This window comes from Choloepus didactylus, chromosome X (genome assembly GCF_015220235.1).
Source record: "Choloepus didactylus isolate mChoDid1 chromosome X, mChoDid1.pri, whole genome shotgun sequence".
In the NCBI taxonomy this organism is placed as follows: Eukaryota; Metazoa; Chordata; class Mammalia; order Pilosa; family Megalonychidae; genus Choloepus; species Choloepus didactylus.
Genome location: NC_051334.1, coordinates 150,617,489 through 150,626,995, shown reverse-complemented (window position 1 = coordinate 150,626,995; position 9,507 = coordinate 150,617,489).

Genomic DNA, 9,507 nt, shown 5'->3' with positions numbered 1-9,507 from the left:
CTTTCACTATTTGCAGATGACATGATCCTATATCTAAAAGGTCCCAAAAAATCTACAACAAAATTACAAGAGCTAATAAATGAGTTGAGCAAAGTGGTGGGATACAAGATCAGCACACAAAAACCAGTAGTGTTTCTGTGCACTGGTAATGAGCAATCTGAGGAAGAAATCAAGAAAAAAATTCTAATTACAATAGCAATGAAAAGAATCAAATATCTAGGAATAAATTTAATCAAGGATTTAAAGGACCTGTATACAGAAAACTACAAAAAATTGTTAAAAGAAATCAATGAAGACCTAAATAAATGGAAGGACCTTCCATGTTCATGGATTAGAAGACTAAATATAGTTAAGATGTCAATTCTACCAAAATTCATGTACAGAATCAAGGTAATCCCAATCAATATCTCAACAGCCTTCTCTGAAGAAATGGAAATCCGAATTACCAAATTTTGTAGAAATGGAAGGGGCACTGAATAGCCAGAAACAACTTGAAAAAGAAGAACAAATTGATTTACAAAATCAATGTAATCCCAATCAATATCACAACAGCCTACTTTGAAGAAATGGAAAAGCCAATTTCAAAATTTTGTGGAAGTGGAAGGGGCTTTGAATAGCCAGACATCTTGAGAAAGAAGAACAATGCTGGAGGACTCACACTTACTGACTTTAAAGCATATTACAAAGCTACTGTGGTCAAAACTGCATGATACTGGCATAAAGATAGATATATTGACCAGTGGAATCAAATTGTGAGCTCAGAAATGGACCCTCACACCTATGGTCAATTTGTTTTTGACAAGGCTGCCAAGTCCATTCCACCAGGACAGAACAATCTCTTCAACAAAAGTGCTGGCAGAACTGGGTATCCATATCCAAAAGAAAGATAGAGGACCCCTATCTCACACCTTATACAAAAACTAACTCTAAATGGATCAAATATCTAAATATAAGAACCAGGACTATAAAAGTCCTAGAAGAAAATATAGGGAAGCAACTTTAGGATCTTGTGTTAGGCAATGGTTTCTTAGACTTTACAACCAAAGCAGACGCAATGAAAGAAATAATAGATAAATGGGACCTAATCAAAATTAAAATGTTATGTGCATCAAAGGACTTTGTCAAGAAACTGAAAAGACAAACTACTCAATGGGAGAAAATATTTGGAAACCACATATCTGATAAGGATATAATATCCAGAATATATAAAGAAATCCTGCAACTCAACAACAAAAGACAAAGAACCCAATTAAAAAATGGTCAAAAGGCTTTGACTAGACATCTCTCCAAAGAGGAAATACAAATGACTAAACAGCCAATGAAAAGATGCTCAACATCACTAGGTATTAGGGAAATGTGAAGCAAAAGAACAATGAGATATCCTTTCACACCTACTAGAATGACTACTATTAAAAAAAAAACAGAAAACTACAAGTGTTTGAGAGGATGTGGAGAAATAGGAACCCTCATTCATTGCTGGTGGGAATGTAAAATGGTGCAGCCACTCTGGAAGATAGTTTGGCAGTTCGTCAGAAAGCTAAGTAGAGAACTACCATATGACCCAGTAATCCTGCTACTAGGTATATACCCAAAAGAATTGAAAACAAGGACTCAAACAGATATTTGCACACTGATGTTCATAGCAGAATTATTTACAATTGCCAAAAGATGGAAGCAACCCAAGTGCCCATCAACAGAAGAATGGGTAAATAAAATGTGGTATATACATACAATGGAATATTATTCAGCCACAAAAAGGAATGAAATTCTAATACATGTGACAACATGGATGAACCTTGAAGACGTCATGTTGGGTGAAATAAGCCAGAAACAAAAGGACAAATATTGTATGATATGTAAGCATACTAATTGAGTCAGAATCTAGAATATAGGTTACCAGGGGATGTGGTGGGGATAGGTAATGGGAAGTTGAGGCTTAAAATTTATAGCTTTCCTATTTGGAATGACAGAAATATTTTTGTATTGGATGATGGTGATGGTGGCACAACATTGTGAACACAATTAACAGCACTGAAATATATATCTGAATATGATTAACAGGGGAAACGTCAGATTGTATATATGGTAACAATGAAAATTTTTTAAAAATCCATGTAAGTACACTACACAGTGAGCCCTAAGTTAAACCATAAACTTTAATTAATAATACAATTATAAAAATGTGCTATCATCAATTGTAACAAATGTTCCACAGCAATGCAGGGTGTTGGTGGTGCAGTGGTATATGGGAATCCTCTATTTATTCATGATTGTTCTGTAAGCCCACAATTTCTGTAATAATAATAGTAATGATAATAATAATAATAATAATAATAATAATAAAAACTGGCCTAGGGGAAAAAATTTCATTTGCATGATTAAAAAAGAGTAAATAAAAAAGGCACGTCTCCTGGATAAATAAAAAATATAAGAAAGACACTGAAATTATATCCTTTGGCTTTATTTGTGAATTCGGATAAATTTTCTTAACCCTTATTATTATTTGAAAAGTAGTTCATTTGCTTGAATCTACTGAAATGCTACTAAACTGATGTGCCTCAGGAGAGAAAATATACCCTTTTAATACGTGTGGTTAGGATCCTTCCTTCATTCTATTATTGGGAGAAGCTGAAATACACGTATGCATGCAATGAATGCTAAGATACAGGCGGAATTTTATAGATGATTTCGCTCTCTTAAGAGTTACATTGCTCCATTGTCACATTTCTAGATACATGAATCAAGGACAAATTTTTTTCAAATGGTTGTACAAAACAGCAAGGGCTGGTTCCAGTTCCAGTTGAGATGTAGAAAGCACAGTCTACTTGTCTCTCTCACTGAAAGAAGCTATACACCCTTGAAAGAATGCATGGAGCAGCTATTTGAGGACTCTGTAAAGGATGTGTAGCAGACATCTTGAAAAAGAAGAAAAGAATTCAAAGCACCACCAAACTAGCACCTCCAAGCCATCCTATTGTAATAGCAGCAGCCGCAGGGTCCTGCAGGGGCCTAAAATTCTGAGGGAGGGGAACCTTCCTCTTCAGTCAGAGAAGCAGTGATCCCAATAGGGTAATACAACTCCCCATTGCTTCCTTTCTCTCTCCCAGATGTGGGCAGTTACAAGAAGCACACACACCACAGAACAGAGTAAGTAAAGCCCCAGCATTTTTGCCATAGGACTGAAAAGGGGAACCCCAGGAAAGTACCAGGGAGATCATGGAGAGGAAGGAAGACCACATGTGGAGGCAGACCATAACTTACCTCTGGAGAATTATATTGGCCTTGTCAGTGAGTATTCCCCCAGCTTGTCTCCATCTATAAGTTATAGAACTGTACACCCAAAAAGAGTCAATTGTACTGCATGTTAAATTAATAAATAACAATAAATGAAATTTAAAATAAAAATGAATCTGAAGAAAGAAAAAAAGGCAGAGTCTTACAAAATATCAGAAATAACACAAATGACGGCAACAATCTTAAGACTGCTTCTGAAAATATTCAAAAGCATTTTCTTTAAGCAGTGCACAAAATTGACAGAGCTAAGAAATTAGTGTTCCTGCATTGTAATATCAAAATTTTTAAATTTGAAAACCCAATTTTTAACAAAATAAATTTAATAATCTTAAATACAATTTTGGATTTACTCTTGTACTCCAAAAGTCTTTTCTCTGATGGTAATATTTGGTTTGGACCTTGGCTTCAAGTAAATATTGATTTTAACTCTTGGCCATTTAACATTTTGCCTAAATATGTATTCAGCGCACCTCTAGTCATCAATTAAACAAGAACATCAGAATCAGTAGGAATATTCCATTATCCCACTGGAAATTTTCTGATTCATCCAAGAGGAATGTCTTCTGGCTCAATTTTAGGCACACCTTCATAATTTAATACCACCTTGAGTTCAGAAGATATATGCTTAATCCATCTCCATATGCAGAAGCTTCTATTATCACAAACTAGGAGTGACAGATATAAAGAGGGGAATCAAACCAACCCTTAGAAAATCAAAGTCACCACTTTGGGTAGACATTCCCCAACATTTATCAAGTTTAGCACTAACAATTCTATTCAGCAAGTCAATTCATTCAGTTACCTAGGCATACCATTTACAGCCAGCTTCTCTTTGGTGGCTGGCTCATCAGGAAGTTACATTGTTCAAAACAAAAACCTTCCTGACATTCTTTTTCTTGACTGAGTTTTGTTTACTGTTTTAATTTTTTTTCCAGCCTAAAATCACTGTGGTGATTCTCTTTGGTTTAGAATTTTGGAGTCTAGTTCATCTGTGTACTAAAGCAGACCACAACTTACTTCTGGAGAATTATATTGGCCTTGTCAGTGAGTATTCCCCCAGCCTGCCTCCATGCAGAAGGGCAGCGGCTTTCTATTCAAGGATGTGTCCTTGTTTGGCTCATCTTTCACTTGGGTTGACTTTTAAAACACATGGCTCTGTACTTTGGCAGCAATACTAAAGAGTTGTGCTCTAAGGACTTGTCAGAGAGCACACCCTCAAACCCACAGCAGCTCAATACTCATCAAAACTCAGCTTGGAGAAATAATATTCATAGAGGATTGCCTGAAGGCTATGAAGTCAATCCATTTCTCTAATCTAAAATTCATCCTGGATAAAGGTGAGACCATTAAGGAAACTGTATCACTGGACTGAATTGATTTGGCCCCCAAGGAATTGCTGTTTTAATTGAGATATAATTCACATACCATAGAATTCACCTATTTAAAGTGTGCAATTCAGTGGTTTTTAGAATATTCAAAGGATTGGGCAGCCATCACAATAAATTTTAGTACATTTTCATCACCTCCCTCAAAAAATCCAAACCCATTAGCAGTCACACCCCTTTACCCTTCACCACCACTCTCCCCTACCCTCACACCTGGCAACCACAAATCTGCTTTCTGTGCTATGAATTTTAACCTATTCTGGAGGTTTCATATAAATGGAATCATACAATATGTCGTCTTTTGGGACTGACTTCTTTCAACGAGCATGTTTTCCAGGATCATCCATGTTGTAGCATGTATAAATACTGCATTCCTTTTTATGGATGAACATTATTCAATTGCATGCATATACCATGTTTTATTCATCCATTCATCACTTAATGGACATTTGAGTTGTTTCTGCTTTTTAGCTATTGCAAATAATACTGCTACGGAATTGCTTTTAATACTAATAGCCTACACTGAGGGATATCATAACACACATACTAGAGGTTTGATTCAATGTCAGGTTCTTCCTTCCATTGCCCAGGATCCCATTTATGAGTACCCATAAGAGGTAGGCTTAGTGTGAAAAACTGGTTTTGTTTTATATGCTGTGGGACATTGTGAATCCTGTAACTGATGAATTTTCACCCTTGGTGTTCACCTTTACAAAGTGGAGAAACAAATATATGGCCCACTTCTAGAAGGTGTACAGGCCCTCACTCCTGCCATTCAGTTTTAATTTTTATTACTCTTTGTCCTGATTACTTGCTTATTTTTATATTGTTGTATTATCCTTTTTTGAACCAAATGGAATGTAAACATTAGTGGCTGTTTTGCCCACTCTACAAACCATGACTGAAAAGCAATAGGATCTTGAATATCAGAGGAAAGCAAACCAGGCTTCAGCTGGACAAATGAAAACTGTATACCCTCCCTCTTACATTTCAATAACTGACTTCAAAGCCAAGGTGCAAAATTTCAAGTTACCAAGAAAGAAACAAAAAGCCTTTTGCCTTTAATCACATTTTCCAAAATGGGCTCCTAGAAATATTACAGGTTCTTCAGTTAAATATTTTTATCAAAGAATGGAGATTTAAACTACCTGTGGAAATCATTTGTTATTTTTATCTGTTTTACATATACAGGTTCTGTGTACTATTCATTTTACAAAGTAGTTCTTCTGCTAAAATGTTTGAAAACCCCTGGGAGTGAGGTAAACATGACACAGGCTGTCAGGAAAACCAGAGTTCTTATCTTGGCCCAACCTTTAGCCTTGTGGTTATTCCCCGGGCATGCTTCCTTCTGTGTAAAAGGAGGTGAGGTGGATTAGAGATTTCTGAGGTTCTTTCCAGCTCTGCAACTCTATAAGTCACAAAAATTAAATGGCTTTCTGATGCAGCCAAGGAACCGATTATTTAATGGCAAAATCATATTTAAACAGATTGGGTTGATTTAAGTTTGAGAAGTTCTGCCACAAGGGAAGTGAATAAGCCACCAGTAGTGTTTTGTTGTTGTTGAAGCTCTTAAATTAAAATTGCACACTTTTTAAAAACAATGGTAAATTAATTGGTCTTCCAACCATATATTATTTGTGTATGATAAGTTTACTACCTCAGGATCTATTTATTTGGTACCAGGAACAGGTTGCTAGTCTTCTGTGTTTCCAGACTAAATTCTCCTAGCTCAGAAGTTAGGGATAAGGGCTCTTTCTTTCCTTTCCTTTTATTCTGCTCTCTCTCTTCCTCCTTCCTCCCTTTCTCCCTAACTTCCTTATCAACATTTTGCTACAAAACTTTTCAAACACAAGAGAAATTGAATGAATTGCATGGTCAACACATATAAACCCACTTGAGTCTACAATTAACATTTTAATCCTGCTTTATCACATATCCAACTATCCATATCATCCATGAAATATTATATTTTTTACACATTTTGAAATAAGATGAAGACGTCAGTACAGTTCACACTTTAAAACTTCAGCACATTTATTAAATAGAATTAAAAGTTTGTTCACAGTTTTTGTTTTTAGGTGAAATGAAGAAATCTTAAGTTTAGGAGTTTGTGTTACACAAGTCAAAACTTACCATGAACAATTCTGTCACCATGGAAAATTCCCTCATGTCTCTTTCTAGTCAATCCTAGCCTTTACACTTCAGAGACAACCACAGTTATGACTTTTTGCACTACAGAATAGTTTCACCTGTTTTAGAACTTCACATAAATGGAGATATACACTATGTACTCCTTTGACTTCATTCACACAGCATAATGTTTCTGAGGTTTGTCCTTGTTTTGTATATTGTTAGTTCATTATGTTCTATTGCTGAGTCATGGAACATTGTATAAATAGACCTCAGTATGTTTACTGTTCTGGTTTGCTAATGCTGCCATTATGCAAAATACCAAAAATGTATTGGCTTTTATAAAGGGGTTTATTTTGTTACAAAGTTACAATCTGAAGGCCATGAAAAGAGTCCAGGTAAGGCATCAACAATAGGGTACCTTCACTGGTGAAAGGTCATTGGCATCCGGAAAACCTTTGTTAGCTGGGAATGCACATGGCTGGTGTCTTCTTCCTTTGCTCCCAGGTTGTGTTTCAAAAAAATGGCTTTCTTCCAGGATGTTTCTCTCTAGGCGTCTGGGGGTGTTCTCTTAGTTTCTCCCAGGCAAACTCTGGAGTAGCAAAAGTCTACTTTCAATGGCCTTCTTCAAAATGTCTCTCTTGGCTGCAGCAGCATCTGGGCCTGTGTGGCTCTTTTTAAAGTACTCCAGTAAATCAATCAAGACCCACCCTGAATGGGCGGGGCCATACCTCCATGGAAATAATCTAATCAAAGGTATTACCCACAGATGGGTGGGTAATATCTCCAGGGAAACATCCAATCAAGAGGTCACACCCTAATCAAAAAGATTAATCAATCTGCCCCCACAAGATTGCATCAAAGAACATGGCTTTTTCTGGGGGACATAATATATACAAACTGGGACATTTACCTATTCTCCTATTGATGGAACCTGGGTTATTTCCAGTTTGAGGCTATTATTAATAAAGCTGAACATTCTTGTACAAGTCTTCGTGTGGACATATGCTTTCATTTCTATTGAGCAAATACCTAGGAGTGGAATTGTTGGATCATACAGTATGTGAATGTTTAGATTTATAAGAAACTGCCAGACCTTTTTCCAAAACAATGTATGAGAATTCCACTTACCCAACAGCCTTGCCAATATATTATGTTATCAGTCGTATTGATTTTAGCCATTCTGGCAAGTGTGTAGTGTACCTTTTGTTATTTTAATTTGTTTCCCTCATGACTAATAATGTTAAACATGTTTTTCATGCATTTCCTGTCAATTCATCTATACTCCATCGTGAAGTGTATGTTCAAATATTTCGCCCATTTTCATTAGGTATTTATTTATTTTATTGGGCCATTAGGAATTCTTTATATATCTTGGATATCAGTCAATTTTCAAATATATGCTTTGTAAATGTTTACTCCCAGTTGGTGGCTTGCCTATAAATTTTATTAATGGTGTGATTTTATAAGCAGAACTTTTAAATTTTGATGGCTATTTTATCAGTTGTTTCTTTTATATTTATCTATATCCTAAAAAACCTTTACCTATCACCAAATCATGAAGATATATTCTCCTATGAGCATGAGGGATTTTGGCACGTAATTTACTTTTTTGTAGGTCTTTGTCAGGTTGTAGTATCAGGGTTATAGCTCCTAGAGCTAATAAATGAATTCAGCAAAGTGGCAGGTACAAGATCAACACCAAAAAATCAGTAGTGCTTCAGTACACAAGCAATGAACAATTGGAAGAAGAAATCAAGAAAAAAATTCTATTCACAATGGCAACTAAAAGAATCAAATATCTAGTAATAAATCTAACCAAGGATACAAAGGACTTATACACAGAAAACTACAAATCATTGCTAAAAGTAATTAAAGAAGACCTAAATAAATGGAAGGACATTCATCTTCATGGACTGGGAGACTAAATATCATTAAGATGTCAATCCTACCCAAAGCAATTTATAGATTCAATGCAATCCCAATCAAAATTCCAACAACATTCTTTGCAGAAATGGAAAAGCCAATCATCAAATTTACATGGAAGGGTAAGTGGTCCCAAACAGCTAAAGCCATCTTGAAAAAGAAGAATGAAGTTCGAGGACTCATATTTCCCAGTCTTACAACTTATTCCAAAGCCATGGTAACCAAAACAGCATGGTACTGGAACAAGGACAAACATATAGATCAATGGAATTGAATTGAGAGCTCAGAAATCAACCCTTACATTTATAGCTAACTTGTTGACAAGGTGGCAAAGACCACTCAATTGGGAAAGAATAATCTCTTTAAGAAATGGTGCTGGGATAACTGGCTCTCCATCTGTGAGGGGGAAAAAAAAAGAGGACCCCCCCCACCTCACATGATATACAAAAATCAAATCAAAATGGAGCAAATGCCTTAATATAGGAGCTAGAACTATCAAACTCCAATTTTTAAAAAAACTGGGCAAAGGACTCGAATAGACATTTTTCCAAACAAGATAAACAAATGGACAAAAGGCACATGAAAAGATGTTCAATGTCATTAGCTATCAGGGAAATGCAAATCAAAACCACAAGACACCATCTGAAACCCACTAGAATGGCTACTGTTAAATTGAAAATATCAAGTTTTGGAGAGGATGTGGAGAAATAGGATTGCTCATTCACTGTTAGTGGGAATGTAAAATGATGCAGCCACTGTGGAAAACATTATG